Below are 16,283 nucleotides of genomic sequence, written 5' to 3'. Positions count from 1 at the left end.
ATCCTCTTTTGCACAGCTGTGCAGCTCTTAACCAGTATTTGGCTTTCAGGAGGTCCCATTCTTTGTTCACATGGCAGGGAAACTCCAGCTCTGGACAGATTGACCTTGCTTGGAGTGGATGATGGCTGGTAAGTTGTTCTCACCGCATTCAAAAATGCATTTGGGGAAGGGACAGTGTCTGCAAAGTGTCCCTTTTGCTGCTCTTTAAAGAGCAAGGACAAGATGCTGTGTTCACACACTGTTAAAAATCTCTTCACTCTTAAAGCTCGTCTGAAATGCCTAAAGAATTTAGGCCTCACCCTTTTAAAGCAACAAAGGTAAAATTGGCCCCTCACTGCACGCAGCTTAAGATTTCATTCTCTGCTCCCAGAGACTGTGGACATGATACCTGGTAAAGATAAATGCAAGGGCACTTGGGCTGACCTCATTGCAGCAGACATCAGGAAGTTTGCAAGTGCCTGTTCCCAGGGAGCATGTTCCTGCCAGCCCTGTAAGTGCTCAAGGAATCCTGTCAGTTTTCTGGGGAGTTGGGGAGGGCAGCTTTTGTGCAGAAGTGAACGTTGTGTAGCAGTGGAGTGAGGTTTAGTTTTGTATCAAGAACTGAGGGAGGATATGAAGCCTTCACATTGCTGACATGGCCAGGCCATTTTGTGTATCAGTGTTGCTGAGCTTGCGAGTTAATGGTATGTCAATGACGTACGCATCTGTCTCTGCCTGCCCACAGATAATCTGTTGTCTTTTGAGGTATGTATATGCTCATGTTGTGCCTCCTGTTAACCAATGATCACTTAAATACACGTGCTTGCAAGTTTCCATTCCCCAGGGCAGTGGTCTCGCAGGAGTTTGGCAACTTGCAGCCAGGTGGCTCATAGAAGTACAGCAAATGGCTGTCCGTCACATAGGTTGGAGCTGATGGTATTTTATTTGGGCAAGAATTACGCCTAACCTCTCACAGGTAACTAATTTTGTAATATGCTACAGTTTGGCAGACTGCACTCTTTCTGTGGAGCCACTGGCAAGGGTTGCAGCTTAACTTTGGTCCATTGTGCAGTTGGTTGCTGTTTTTTGTGGAAAACAAAAAGTGGCAAAACCACTGTGTTTACCATTCTGATGTAGCTGCTACTCCACAAAGTTACAATTTAGACTGTCCTTACTGAGTTCACAGAAACTCTACTTTGTCATGATTTCTTTAGTAACTAAGAAAGAATTTCTTAATTCCTTGATAAAGGTCACCAAGGGAAATTATATTAAGGTCATTATTTAATCTAATTAATTTTTCACAGGTAGAAAGATTTTTATTTTTTTTTATGTATTACATTTTAGAAATTAGACCTAGACAGCATTTCTGTAACAGCATTCTAACTTGTTATCTCAGAAACACTGTTAAGAGGCTGTTTTAATGAAAAAGGAAAATGCAGTTTTTAAATATTTAAAATATTAAGCAGGGTCTGCCCTGATTTACTGTTACAAAAAGCTATCACAGCATGCTAGTCTTAGGAAGAGGGGTTAAACAAAATGGTAAATGCTGATTAATCACCACTGTTTAAATGAGAAACATGAAGCATAAGAATGCAATAAACTATAAAACTTAATACCATAATCAAGCGAAGTGAGAATAGCAAATATTTATGTCTCCCACATCAATTTAATTTACTGATAGATCTTTTTCCTTTGCAGACTGAAAATGCTCCATAGTTAATAATCCACGATCAATATGCATAACCAAAGTATAAGGATGGGAATTCTAAGTAGACTTTGTGGCACAAAGTGGCCTGCAGGCACCTTGAAAGATCTTCACAATGTGGTGAAACACTGGTTGTGGATAGGTTTTTTTTTAAATCCACTGAGTTAGAAGCATAGTAAGGGAACACAACTGGTGCTCCCAGATCAGACATTCAGAAGCTACACATGGCTATGCCACTGGCTCCTCCTTCATTTCCTTAAAAACATGAAGCAAGGACAAGAGAGACAGGACTTTTCACAGAGAGATACCCAGTCTATCACAGGTGCTAGAGTGCAGGCACGCTGGGCAGTGTGCTACCCAAGCTAATTATCCTGCCAAGATGACATATTACAGTCACTTTTTCCTGGACTCACAGCATAGCCATGCCCTTGTTAGCTCAGTGGGATTTGCTCTTTGTGCATGTATCCATGGGTGTCAGTACACATACACGCATTCACCCATTCATCCATCCTTCTCCATTTATAAATGTATAGCTAAGACATGGATTATTAGATAGAACAGATCTTTCTGTTAAAACAAGCTACTAACCAAGAGCAGTACTGTAAATAAAAGAAGGAAATTCTGTTTAAAAAGCGCGATGCATCTTCAAGGGGGCAGGAGGGAGAAACAGAAGAATGATGAAAGGTGCAGCATTCATTAGCACTGTGCAGTAACATGACCGCCAGACCCCAGCAGGTCACAAAGCAGGGGCTCATAGCTGTGGTACTGCTGTGTGCACTGCAAGGACTGCAGCGGTGATAGCACTGTGGTGGTGCAGAACCTTCCCTCCCAGTCCCATGTCCCGGACACAGCTGAGCATCTGTGTCTGAGGCACGGGCACACAGGCGGTTGTGCACTGCCCTGTGTCCACAGACAGGAAGAGTATCTTGCTGAAGCTGGAGCATGTTGCTTGTACCACTGTGAAGGCAAGACAGCTAAACATCTTCTTGTGCCAAACAAGCTTGGGTTAGCAGGAGGCAATGGGCTCAGCTGTACTCTCCATAAAGGCAGGAAGAAAAGTCACACTGATTTCAGCAGCTGCTCTGTGATTATGACACTGCTTTCCAGCCTTCCTAATAACCTCCATGTCCTCAAACTAATGAAGATGTAGACAATAAATGAAAAAAGTATAACAACAAAGCACAGCAAAGCTTTTGAGATTTAAAAACAAGGTAGCAGGCTGCAAGTACATTGAAACATCCCATCTGCTGCTACTGCAGGATGTGTCACCTTGATTTCTCATGCTTCCCCCCCAGCAGTCAGCTGGCATGTTGCATGGAAAATACGATTAGGGCAATATATGTTTTTTAGGAGTTTTGGGAGGGTTGGAGGAAGGAATTAACCCTAGGTTGTGCCGGTGGATGAGAAGCCGAACATGATCCATCAGTGCCCCGGCAGCCCACAGGGCCGACCATGCCCGGGGTGCCTCAGGCCCGGCGCTGCTGGCCGGCCGAGGGAAGGGATCGTCCCGCTCTGCTCGGCCTGCTGCGGCCTTGCCTTGAACACTGCGTGCGGGTTGGGGTGCCGCGGTACCGGAGGGGCATAAAGCTACTAGAGAGCCCCCAGAGGAGATTGTGAGGATGGTGAAGGGCCCAGAGAGCAAGGTGTGTGAGGAGCAGCTGAGGGCCCTTTGTCTGCTCAGCCCAGAGCAGAGGAGATGAGGGGAGGCCTCATGGCGGCCTGCAGCTCCCTCACGGGGAGCAGAGGGGCAGGCGCTGAGCTCTGCTCTCTGGGGACAGCGACAGGACCCGAGGGAACGGCATGGAGCTGGGACAGGGGAGGGTCAGGCTGGGTGTTAGGGAAAGGTTCTGCACCCAGAGGTGGTCAGGCACTGGGACAGGCTGCCCAGGGACTGGGCATGGCACCGAGCTGCCAGAGGTCAAGGAGCGTCTGGACACCGCTCTCAGACATTTGGTCTGATTTTGAGTGATGCTGTGTGGAGCCAAAAGCTGGTCTGAATGATCCCTGCCAACTTGGGATAGTCTGTGATTATATGGATTACAGAAATTTGTACTCAATATGTTTAGCACGTGCTGGTAAAATGCTATAGCTGTTGAGGGACAGGCTTTTTTTCATGCTTCTAGACAGGAGAAGTGTCCAAGAAGAATTTGCTCACTAAGTGTTAAGTCTTGGTTTCGTTGCAGATCACTAGGAACGCAGAAATGACTTCTGCAGTCAGCGTAGAGGTTACCAGGATGCTGGGACTTTGCCAGTTCACCCTTGATCCTCATCGTTCATATCTTCTCTCCCAAATATCACATCCACTTTCCAGCTGTTTTTTTTTTTTTTTTTTGTGGTGTGTTGTCCAAGAAATCTCTGATAGCTGTTGAGCAGCTGCATTGTTTGCATTGTACAACTATGTATGGATGTATAGGAAAATGAAAGGTCAGTTTAAGCAGTAATTAGCTTTGGGAGTTAACAAGAAAAAACAACACTGATACTTTAGTCTTGATCTTTTCTGGCTGAGCCGATTAGGGGCAGGATGTTAAAGCAATAAAGTCTTTGAAATGCAGTAGCTGTCACAGCACTGCAGTTTCCCAGCGTGACTGATGTTAAGATCAAATGATGCTCAGTGGACACATACACTGACCATGCCTCCATATAGGGATGCTCCCTGCACTTCAACAACATGAATTCTGGCTGATGGCACATCATCAAAGAATAGGGTTGTTTTAGGAACTAATGAAAAATATTCAGCTCTTTTTGTTGTTGCTACTGAGATGCAGGTTTCTATCTACACTTGAAAAACTGGTAAAGTGGGTTTCCTGAATAACACACATAACAGACTATCCAGAGACAAATCAATTCTTACATAGCCTTAACAAAGGAGACTTCTCTGAGGCTATTTCACTTCAGCTCTTATTACTGATATATATTTTAGAAGCTTTAATTATAAATGACAAGGGTTATAACTATAGGAAGATTGTGCATGTCTTGTATTCAAGCAGCAAAATGCTACCTGGATTTATAAAAGGAGATTATCTTTATAAATGCACTGTAATAACTACCTCATGAACCTCTATAATAGGGGGCCTGATTTGAAGGCTTGTGTGTGGTGTTGTTTTCTGGTTTGGTTTGGTTTTGTAGCAAGCTTGTTATTGAAGCTATTCACAACTGGCCTTTTTCCTGCATACCTAGCTTGAGCCATATTAGGTCTGTACTGCAGAGTAAAGGACTTAAGACTATATTAAGTGTAAATATGTAACTCCTTAGACTGATTCCCCACTGTAGCTCCCACTCCTGTTTTCACATTCCTCTTTTTGCAGGTTGGTTTCTGGGCATTGATTCAGTACTGTTCTATAAAGGTGGATTTAAAAGCAGATGATCTGTATAGAACATCAGAATGAGGACAGAGAAGTATCAATTGCTGCCAGTAAAACAGCCTGGCTACAGCATGCGTTAGATAAACAGGCTGACTTTTCAGTGGAAGGTGTCTTCTCAGTGAAGGTTCACCATCCAAGGCAATTTTCTCTCTGCTTGTTCTATGAGCAACTTCTGCAGTAAGCTTTACATAGAAGGAGCATATGGCCTTCCCTGGCTTCTTATTTCATGCAAGTATGTATTAGAAAAATGCCATCTCTGCCATGATCTCAGTTCCTTGCCTGATGGTGCCCAATTATTTTGCCTTGTTCTGGGTTGTGCTCTGATTTCTGAGATCAATGATGGCTCTAGGAGTTTTTCCTGTAGTTGTACCTAAAAGTCCAGAGTTTGGCATCTTCCCAGTAGGCTTTGGACTACTTTTTCCTAGTTGCATTTCCTTGTATTTCACTCTGCTGAAAGTTACCTTCCTGCCTTTTTTTGCCAAATAATTCAGTACTGTGACATTTCTCTGGGGTAACGTGGCATCACTGTACCTCAAACCACTGGTTTGTTTCATTTGGCTTGCTTTGTTTTTCTGAAATATATTCCATAATGTGCAGTGAAATAGCATTTGGTGGATAGGTATTCTGTGCTGTTGCTGGTGATAGAGTTTATTAGTATTTGGCCTGTGCAATAATAGAGGCATTTATATCAGCTGAGCAGTTATGCAAGAGCTTAGGTAGTCTTTAATCCCTCTCTATTTTTCTAGGTAAGGTGATATCTGTATTAAAAACAAAAAAGATCTGGTCAGGCAGATAGTGTTGGGGAGATCTTATTTACAGTTGAATACAGCTCTATGTGACTGAACTGAAGAGGAAAACACACTCCTTAAACCAAAGGGGAAAAACTGAGACAGCAAAAGGTGTGGACATTAGAAGCACGAGTCTGATGCTTCTACCAATAACTTTGCTTCATCAGGTGATGAATTTTCATAGAAATATGAACACTATAACGTAGTTTTATTATTTTTTCCCCATTTTTAAATGCAGTATTGTTAAAATTTCAGCCTGAGCAAGCTACTCTGATGCTAGCCATACTTTTACAGATACTATTGTGTTAACATTGCTAGTTGTAGCCCATGAATTTACTGATTTGAAAAACCAGAGGGAGTGGATTACTTCTGTTTCCCAGTTGACATTGTATAAATGTTACAGACATGATTTATCTTTTGTGAAAGATACAAGAAAGATGTTAATGTTTTACAGTCATGCTTAATAACATTTCCAGAATCTTTCTAGCTGAATCCAGAGAAAGAAGTACTATTTTTGATCTAAAAACCTCCAAAAACAGAGAAAAAGATTTTATAGTAGCACTTCTCATTCATTTTAAGTTGCAAGGCAGGCTGAAGAAAACACTCTTGTATCATGGTTGCTATTGCTGCTTCTCCTTCAGTGCACTTCTTATGTACTCCATGAAAACATTCAGATTTTGGTTTTAAGAAATTAAGACCATTCCTACTGACTTTGTGCTTCATCACTTCCAAGGTGTGTTTCTAAGGTGCCTTCTTCCTGTGCTGTATTACATCAACCTTTCTTTGTCTTTAAACTTGCCAGACTGCATTAAAATCTCTGGTTTTGTAATCTGACAGATGTCTGAAGTCTGGCCGGTATTTTAGCTCACTGGTGTTGTATTGCCCCTACTTTCAGGAATTCAAGCTCTGTTCTAAATGGTAGTTATATTTACAAGTTTCACTGTGCTCTTTATATTTGGCTAAGAACCCCACTAGCTGTAGTCACACACACATTTTGTGGGAGATGCTCACCCCCAGCACTGCAGTATCGTCACACAAATGCACATATATCACCCAGTGCTTCCCAGATGCCTGCTCAAAATTAGTCCAACTGTTGTGAGGTACTAATTAGCTCTCAAAAGATTTGAGGACCTCTGTTTTCCTAATGTTGTTGTCACTCTCATTTTCAGTCTGATTTCCTTGGGAAACAACACGTAAGTGACTGCAGCGTTGACTCACCTGTCACTCCTGCTCCAAATAATTTCTGAACCAAATGACTGATTCCATCCAAATTTGAAGGAGGGTTAGTAGTCTCCAAATTAATTATGTTTCCACAGACCTCAGGAAAATTGACAGCTGGGTAGAAGAAAGTGAGAAGCAGATTAATGCTTCTGTGCCCCCAGAGGAAGACAAGAATTCAGCCATTACCCATTCAGTTGGCCACAAACAGATGGCCAGGCAGGATGCGCTCAGTTCTTTCTTGATGGCTGGGGCTGTCCTGGTGGCCTTGGGACACCCGATGTGACTGTGGTGTGGGTGGCAGAGGGACAGATGAGAGAAATCCAAATACTTAAACACTTCCTTTGCTGATGGTGCACGTTACTGTCTTTCCCTGCTGTGCTACACAACTGAGATCTCAAAAGCCATGAAAGAGTCATTGTCTGATGAGATGCACATCTGCCACGAGATATGAGTGTGCTCACCCTGTTTACTGTTGCACTTCAACCAGTAGAATGGTTCATATGCTGTCCTCCAGCATAGACTTAGAAACCTTTGACTTTTGGTTTTAGTTAATGTTTTGAAGATATAATAGGAACTTAATACATTGAGTAAGAACAATTATTTCCTCACTCATCATGAGAATTATGGCAGCTGTGTAATACATTTTTTTCCCCACTATAATGAAGTTCTAATTAGAATGATAATGTCTCTTATTTGGGGAAGCTTTTAAAGTAATTGCAAGGTCACCTACAACTTTATTTGAATAGTCAGTTAATTCTTACTCTAATTTTTGGTGCTATTTTCCATGACTGTCACTATAAACCCACAGCCTCCCACTAAATGTAGTTTCACAATAACGGAGTTTCAGCTAAATAGATACTCAAGGTTTCTTTTGCATCCTAGCTAATAAAGGCACTGTGCAGACAATTCAGGGTGATAAATTGTCCTTGTTACATTCACTTTCTAAAAGTTAAAAGGAATGGAGATTGTGTTTTTGAAGCTTTTTTTTTTTTTTTTTTGTTATATCATCTGGAATGAACTCTAAACACTGATAAGCCGCACCATGTGCTGTTTCTAAGGTAGAAAGGGATGTTAGTAGCAGTGCAATATTGAGCTTTCACTGTAGCTGAGTATTAGTAAGCGGTACAGCAAACCATGCTGAAACATGTGCATGCTAGCAGCAACCTTAAGTTGTCCTGCTAGTTCATTATGCCTTACTCAAAGACTCACGTTTATCAGGATGGGACCACACACCTCCTCCCCCAGCCCAGTGGGTTCTTCAGCCTGGAATATAATCAAAAGTTTCTATGGGTCATAGAGTGTTTTTGTGTTGTTTTTTGTTTGCTTGCTTGTTTCTGGTGTGCGCATGTGTGTGTGTCTGTGTTCTTGTTTGTTTGTTTTTGTGTTTTCTATCTGATGGCCCAGAAAGTTCTATTAAGTCCCCTTTCATTTAAAAAAATTAATAGGATTTTGGGAATTTTAAACACGCAGTATAAAATCGGGGACTGAAAGGAGCCAGAACAGCAGTTAGACATGAACATGAACTGGTACCTATTAATGAATTTTGCAGATTAACAGCTCCTGTGGGCTTAACAACGTAAAGCCTAAAATGGTCTCTGCATATTCAGCTGCGGAACTGATTTATTCATCCTTCCCCCCACACCCTTCTCTTTGAAATTATTTTGCCCTGTAAAATTGTAGAAGAGTCCCCCTTGTGGTAAGAGCCATAATAGCAACATGCAGGAGCATCTATGATTTTCATCTGGTCTAATTTTTCCCCTCTGGTCTGTAAATTAAACGTATAGCTCTCTGTTAGATCCAAAGCACAAATCACAGTGTGCGCTGACTTTCTCTGGCAGATTTTTTTTGCAATTGTATGAGAACACCAGCAATTGAAAACATTAGGATTGATTTTTTCTTGTACTTGTTGCAGCTCTAAAATCAGAGGTTGTGAACTGGGGGCTTCATCACACCTTCTACAAAACGTAGTACTAGAGAGGGGTGAGTGTGGAGGATGAGAAATCTGTGAAAAAGGCATTTTTCAGTTTTTTTCTCAAGTGTGAAAAGTAGGAGAGAGGAAACAAGTTATGGAGCTGTGCTTATGGGAAAGACCAGAGCCATTGACCGTGGCTGTTGACACCGAACTGGTGCCTTGGTCTTCTGGGAAAAGATGCAGCCTCTCTTCATCTGACCACTGCCGCTTTCCTTCTCCTTTCTAATGTATTCAAATTTCTTTTTATTGAAGTGTACAAAAGCCTGGGCACTGTGTGGGACGGTTTATGGAGCTGCAAATGATCTTCTGTGTGTTGTTCATCTCATAATGTGTTTTCTGCTTTACTCCTCCACTGTGGGTTTGTTAATAACTTCATCCACTAATGAGCTGTTCAGGGCAGTTGTGCTTGTGGGCTTCAACATCTCCCTTGCAAAGCAGAGGGCTTTCTTGAACACACAGTAATTTGGTAATATACATGGTTCTGATTCTGCCAGGTCACTCCATCCCCAGCACAAATGTGATCACATTCAGCTTCAGACAGTGAAAATTAGGAAGTCTAGTTCTTGTAGCATGATTTTGAGGCTGAATTAGTGTTGAGGCTGTCTTACCTGCTGATGAGAAATGCTTCCCTCTCCTCTGAGGGCTCACGCCACGCTTTATTTATTTATTTATTTTTCCCAATTGCAGCAGCTCCTGCTTCCATGTCCATTTGTTATCGGTGAGGAATAATTAACTAAGAGGCTCTACACCCTACATTTTTGACACAGCAGCATTTCTGGGCAAAGCTTGTTGGACCCTGTAGCTGTTTTCTGCAATGTGAGGAAAAAAAAAAAAAAAAAGTAGGAAGGCCCAAACTGTACAAAAGTTCTGCACTTTTAAGTAGACTAGTTTTTCAAAAGAGGTGTCCTTTCCATTAAACCAAGGGTAGTAAACCACCCCACACCAAGGGCTGGCCCCACAGGACTACTCTGGAAGTATTTCAGGGCCGTAAGCAGTTTCCCTACCAATTCACTGAACATGCAGTTGCTTGTAAGGCTTCCCTCTCACCCTTACCCTTGTAAGCATCCCTGGTCCTCCCTGTCTGGTGTGTTCTGGTGACCAGGAGAAAGCCACAGTTTGGATGACTTCTTCTAGTGGACTGGGCATCTCCAGGAGGGCTGGAGAGTACACAGATGCCCAGCCTAATCTCATTGAGGGAACAGGGAAGGCATCAGACTTGGCTTGCCTGGACAAGCTAAAATAGGGAAGTAACATTGTCCACTTTATGGGTAAAAGTCCTTCTGTGGGCTGGCTCAGACTGGGTATGCAGTGCTCTGGTAATGTCTCTTTCAGGTTCTCTCTTCAGATTCAGGTACTATGAGAACTATCCATCTCCTGCTTTCTCAATCCTGTCAAGCCTCATATGAAAAAAAAAAAAAAAAAAAAAAAAGCGTTTGTTGGGCTGCACCCAGAAACTAACTGAAGGTTTTGGTCATTTACCTGCAGCGTGCATAAAACTTTGCATTTTCTTGGAAGAAAAATCATCAGAGGGAATTAGAAGCAGGAAGAGAGGAGAGGCAGAGATGGGGCACCAGGCAGTTGTCGGTGAAAAATCTTAAGCATACCTGCACTGAAGCAGTGACTTTGTTTTTCTTGTGTGCTTGTTGGATTGCCAGGTCTGAAATACCTAAGAGGTGGGGCCTTTTTCACCTGTTTCCACCACTCCATACTTGCTGCAGGTCAGTGCAGAGCAGCAGCTCACTCTGCCCTTTTCTCTGTCTGAGGACACACATGACTCAGACTCAAAACGACCAAAAGTACTCGTTCCAGCCCATGCTATTTGGCTTGATATGGAGGAAAAGTGAGAAAATTAGTACCCTGTGACAGGCCAGATACCATCCATCTATGCCGATGCTCCAGGAAACAGGTAGTTTGGCACTAGGTCACAGGACATCATTTTTAGGTGTGACGAGACTTGCATTGAAGCCAGCAGCACCTAGCACCACTTTTTAAATTATTATTGACTTTTCTATGTACCGTCAAGTCTATTCCTGTGTTGCAGGCTTACTTACTCGAAAGAGAAGGTGCTGGCAGTTTTGTATTCACTTGTTAAATAAACCGGACTCTTCACCTCCATGTTTGCATTGTTCCAGTTCATTATCCACGAGGTTACAGCGGATGAGGGCTGGGTGAAGTTACTGATCAGCTCGGCTAAAGCTGAGACCTGCTCTCAAAGGACTCAGGTAAGCTAACATGGTTTCAGTGTGCAGCCTAACTCCAAAATTATATTGCAGAGCCTCCTAATTTGCAGCCACCTTACCTGACAGTAAGCTGTCTCCATGTTTTCTGGTAAGGTTCCCCAGCTCTGCATGGGAGAAAGCTTCATCCTGGGCCATGTGCCTGGGGGCTGAGCCCAAAGGCAGCTCAGGCCCCCACCTGGTGAATGTGCCAGGGCATGTGTAGCACGTGGAAGGTCCCAGACTCCTGCTGCTGTGAGGCCCCTGGCAAAAGAGGAGAAGTGATTTTTTTTCTAGAGTTACTTGGGCGTTCAGAGGGATTTGGTGGTGGCTCAGTGGATGCCTTGAACTCATCTGCCAGAATTAGTTTCTCGAGGCCCTGCCAGGTAGGGTGTTGATGTGTCCTGTGGCAAACCAGTCTGCTCTTTTTGATGGGCAGTCATTACATCAGCTGTAATGCATGTCCACGTGAGGACCAAGCAAACCATTGTATCAAAGCAACATGCCAGGTGAGACAGGGACAAGGAACTCTTGGCTAGACATCCTCCCAGGTGTGCTGTGAAGGAGCTGGGAGCAGAACACCTCCATACTTACAGGAGTTGTGCAGGCCAAAGCCTTGGGCAACTGTCTTAGAGTCCTCTCTATAGTTACACAATAAAAGTGCTTGTTCAGGGTATTACTGTTCTGTCATTTCAAAGAAAAAGAAAAGGAAAAAAAAAAAAGCTTTGGGGATATAGCTAGGTTTGGAAATTGAAGTAGCTTTTGGATGAAGCAGCAGTGTTCAAGATGTGTCACATCAGGAAGCCAAGACACGGCTTACACTCCAGACCCTGCTCCTGAGCCCTTCTTTGTGACTGGTTGAAGTGGTGCAAAATGAACTCCGTAAAAAGAGCCAGGCCTTGGGAACAGGGGCAGGGTTGGTGTATTTGTTTGCTAGGCAGGGGTTTTGACCAGCCAAGAAATCTCTCAGGAGAATAAACCCTGAGGGAAAACAGCAGAGTGACTTTTTTTGTCCAGCTAAGAAGTGCCTTCATGGCCATGGTTTGGAGGGTTTCCAGGCTGCCCTCCACCAGAGCCGCGGGATGCGTCTTGGTGCAGTCTGAACAAGGCCCAGGAGATGTCGCCGCAGGACAGCCGTGAAGCAGGCATGAGCTTCGATGTCTTAAAGAGGCGAGCAGTAAAACTATGCGATAACCAGCCTAGGCAACTTGTGGGGCTTCCGTTGTTGGATTTGTATTTAAAATATATATATATTTTAATCATTATGTGAACATCAACGTAATCATTGTCAGAGAAAACGTGAAAATGTGGCAATCGTTGCAATATTTGAGGGGAGGATTTTTCAGTAAAGATTTGCATTTGGGTATAGGTATTTCTAAGTGACTTACAAAACAAAAACGAAGACTATTTTTGCACAGTCACAAAAGCAGTCCTGGGAAAAAACTCATTTTTGTCCATAAAAGGAGTGGTCGGATGGTCAAATTGAGTGGGTTTATTAAAAACAAGCAGCATCCTACTCTTGTTTTTGCATTGCTCTGGGGCTGTTCCTCTCACTTTCTTTTCCCTGCCTCAAGTTTAACAAGTTTCTCATTTTCAGTAGGAAGCTAAAGGGTCACTTTTTAAAACATAAGAATGCTGTACAAATAAATAAAGCTGCTTTTTTTTCTGTTGCAAAGTCAGCATATAAGAAATGATGCAAACAAGTATGGGCATGATGAGTCAAAGCAATCCACTTGGGACTGACAGAGGCATCCGCATAAGCTTTACAAAATCTGCAGCTGTATGCCCAGATGTATTTTAGTTGCTTGCACTTAACTCTTGAGACTCCATCCTAGTCTACTGGGAGACTTGAGTTTAAAACTCATCCAATACATAGCTTTGCAAAAACTGGCATGCATGTACATGGCACTTGGAGCTGTTTTGGCTGCTTCTAAAAAATCCCAATTTCTATAACATTTCCAAATGACTTATTTCTCATTTGCCAGGAGTAATAAGACTGAACACAGTAATGGAAGAAATATATATTCTAAGTTACATGCTAAAATAAAAGGGGTATGTTGCACGTTGTTTCTAATGTTATGCCTATGACTTCCCTTTTTCGAGTTTGCACATCAAAACTGTCACAACACTTCAGTTATGGTAGAAAACATTTATATCTATCCACGCTATGATCCCTTGGTTGCCTTCAGCACAGCACATCCACACTTTGCAGGCTGTCAGAAAAGCAATCTGCCTTGTATGCTGGATGAGCTGGGCTGGTAGAACACCCAGCAGCTGCCTGTTTCTCCACCTCATCCCCCTAGGCCACCACCTTCCTTTGTGTCACTTTGTAACATGACCTGATTTCTGAGGTATGTTCCCTTTGCTTGTGCTATTTGAGTAAAAATACATCTCAAGGGAAGCTGCTCAATATAGGACAGCTCAAAAAGTGTGTTTTTCTGGCAGCTACCAAACCCGCCAGCATCAGAGGTTGTCCCCTAGGCTTCAGCTGATGCATAAGAGTTTTGAGAGCCCAGCAAAGAAAGACTCACTGTGGTCACTCCAATTTAAGACTGAGGCATTGTTATGAGCAGACAGCAACAGCAGCCACCAGGCCCAGCACCCTCCATCCTGCACCCAAACTCTGTCCAAGTAGCAAGGTTTTGGGGTATGCTGCAGTTGTGCAAATAAATTCCTAGGTGTCAGCAGAGGAACACTCTTTGGTAGAAGGTGACGGGGAGATACAGCTCCTGATAAAGGCACATCACAGCTACACAGCCGACATTCACCCGTACGGTGCTGTAATTCACCAGGCTTGTATGCCAGGGCATAAACTTTCAGCAAATGAAAAGGCCAAGATGCGAATAAAAGTTAAATTAACTATTACAAACAAAATCTTTCCCCTAATTGTATTTATATCTCCAAATTGACTCAATATATACATCCCTGACAATTCTTCCTATAGCTAGCTAATTTAGCTTTGTTTAAGAGACACAGTAAAGTTTATGCAGCAAAGTTTCATTTAAGTATAAAACCCCAGATATGCTGCCGCTTAAAAGCTTTTCATTGCCTACTACAATCTAGCTTGTCCTCTGCAACTATTATGTTAGAAGAAGCAGAAGGCAGCAAAGCCAAAGATTCAGCTTCAGAACTGATGTTATCTGATCAGTCACAGCTGCTCGCATACATGGTAGCAGAGTCATTATGGCACCAGTTTCTTCTGGTAATTATGTACCAACGCATAGGGTATCAAGCTACTTTTGTCTCGAACACTGAAACCTGGCCAAAAGCTGAAGAAGGGGATGAACACATCTGGAGTTCTAGCTGTTTTTCCCCTTCCCATTTGCATCTTTACAAATGCTTGATTTTCTTTTTTTAGGAGTTTGTGGTTGTTTTTACATTTTTTTATTTATTTTTTTTTTTTTTAGCCAGCTAGCAAAAAAAATGAAGGGGAAAAGGAAGGAAGTCTTAAAGGAGTGAACTTAACATTTTGAGTTAGAAGCTGAACATTGCAGGTGAGAAGTATGGTACAGTACTCAGTCACATCGTTAAAAGCTGTCTTCTACACATATGATTGCCAAATCTGTCATTGTAACTGTCTGGCTTGTGAAACAGTTCTCTGGTAACTCCTGCTATACGTTTCAGTTTAGCTTACTGTAATTTTGTAATTTTCCTGTGTTTTGCTACTGTGTTCTCATTCTATTCTGTCAACATCATCACTGGCTCATAGTGTAAGTAAAAACCAGCTTCCTACACTTTTTTCTGTACCTAAAATAGTGTAGTCATAACATCATCACACTAGATGGCAACAATGTCCATGGAGAAGGAAAACAAACTCAGCATCAGGTTCTGCAGAGGAACGGAGTGTTATTTGAGAGATTTCACTCCCTCTTATTTAAAAGGGAGTATTATATTGGATAGGGAAATCAGAGTTAAAAAAAAAAAAAAAAAAAACAAGGCCACAGTGATTTACGTAAACTAACTTGCCAAGATGTGTGAGATGTGTGTTTGAAGACCGCATAGCTCTTATGTCCAGGGCTGATTATATTTTGAACACGATTGACAGCAGAGAAATGAAGGAAAGCCATGCCTTAAAAACTGAATACTGTCATCTAATCCTGCAGTGGAAGAAAAGTACAATATAATTTCCTTTCAGTACGTTGTTTCCATAAATCTCCTTCAAGCCTTGTCTTGGATGAGTGCTTTCTGTCCTTCGTTCTTTGTTTTCTTTCCTAATTGAACAATGTAAATCCAGAAATGAGTATTTTAGAAAAAAAGAAAGAGGAAAAAAAAGTCTTTTATCTGTTACAAATCTACAGATCACTTGCATAGTTGAGACCTTAAGAGTAGCAATGTGAGAAAAGTGAGATCTGCTTGGCAATGTTGCGTAGTTTGCAATGTGTTGCTTTTGGTAGAAAAGAATCAAAATTAATCCACCCATACATTTTTGAACACACAGTTCAATTTTGAATTTTGAATTTCCTTCCCTTGCAGCAAGTCAGCTGTGGTGTGCTGAGAGCCAGAGCTGTCAGTGGCTGCTTGCTGGGGAAGCCCCTCTCGGCTGCTCCTGCTGTAGCACACAACTGATTGCCAGCAGTGAGAAGTGGATAGCAGAGTCAGTGCCACCAAGAGCAGCGGGGAAACGTTCCTTTCTGAGGGTGGCCATGTTTTAAAAGGCTGAAAGCCCCCCATGTGAGACCAAAGCAGCCTGCAGTACGTGCGTGGCAAGTGGGTCCTGACATGTGCCGGCACCTGCTGCTCTCTTCTTCCTTCTGATGTGCTACAGAGACCCTACTTTTATAAACCAGTTTATCATGAATAACCTTAGCATAGTTTGAAGGCTTGCTGTAGGTACAAACTGCAAAATGCACATCCACCTCTGGGTTAATCGCCCTGACTGCCGTCCAAATACCAAACCCATCACTTCCCAAATGCTACATACTGTCGTCCCCTGCAGTTATGTAAGAGAGCAGTGACCTTTCACAAGAAGAGCTTGGCGTTTACAAGACTCAGGTGCCAAGCTCAGGGATTTCTTCCCTCATTAAGGGCAAGTGTGTCTGC

At 42.7% G+C, this 16,283-nt stretch overlaps 1 long non-coding RNA gene across 1 annotated transcript; it reads left to right on the top strand.

The window, feature by feature from the left end:
• The first annotated feature begins 1,743 nt into the window (after positions 1-1,743).
• On the top strand, positions 1,744-15,920 carry LOC136791252 (uncharacterized). The gene is made up of 3 exons (XR_010832862.1): positions 1,744-3,327; positions 11,160-11,249; positions 14,651-15,920. It is a non-coding gene; the product is annotated as an uncharacterized lncRNA (long non-coding RNA).
• The last annotated feature ends 363 nt before the right edge of the window (positions 15,921-16,283 follow it).

Source organism: Anser cygnoides, chromosome 7, assembly GCF_040182565.1.
Source record: "Anser cygnoides isolate HZ-2024a breed goose chromosome 7, Taihu_goose_T2T_genome, whole genome shotgun sequence".
In the NCBI taxonomy this organism is placed as follows: domain Eukaryota; kingdom Metazoa; phylum Chordata; class Aves; order Anseriformes; family Anatidae; genus Anser; species Anser cygnoides.
The sequence above is the reverse complement of the archived record's forward strand: the minus strand, read 5'-3'. Positions and strand labels throughout refer to the sequence as shown.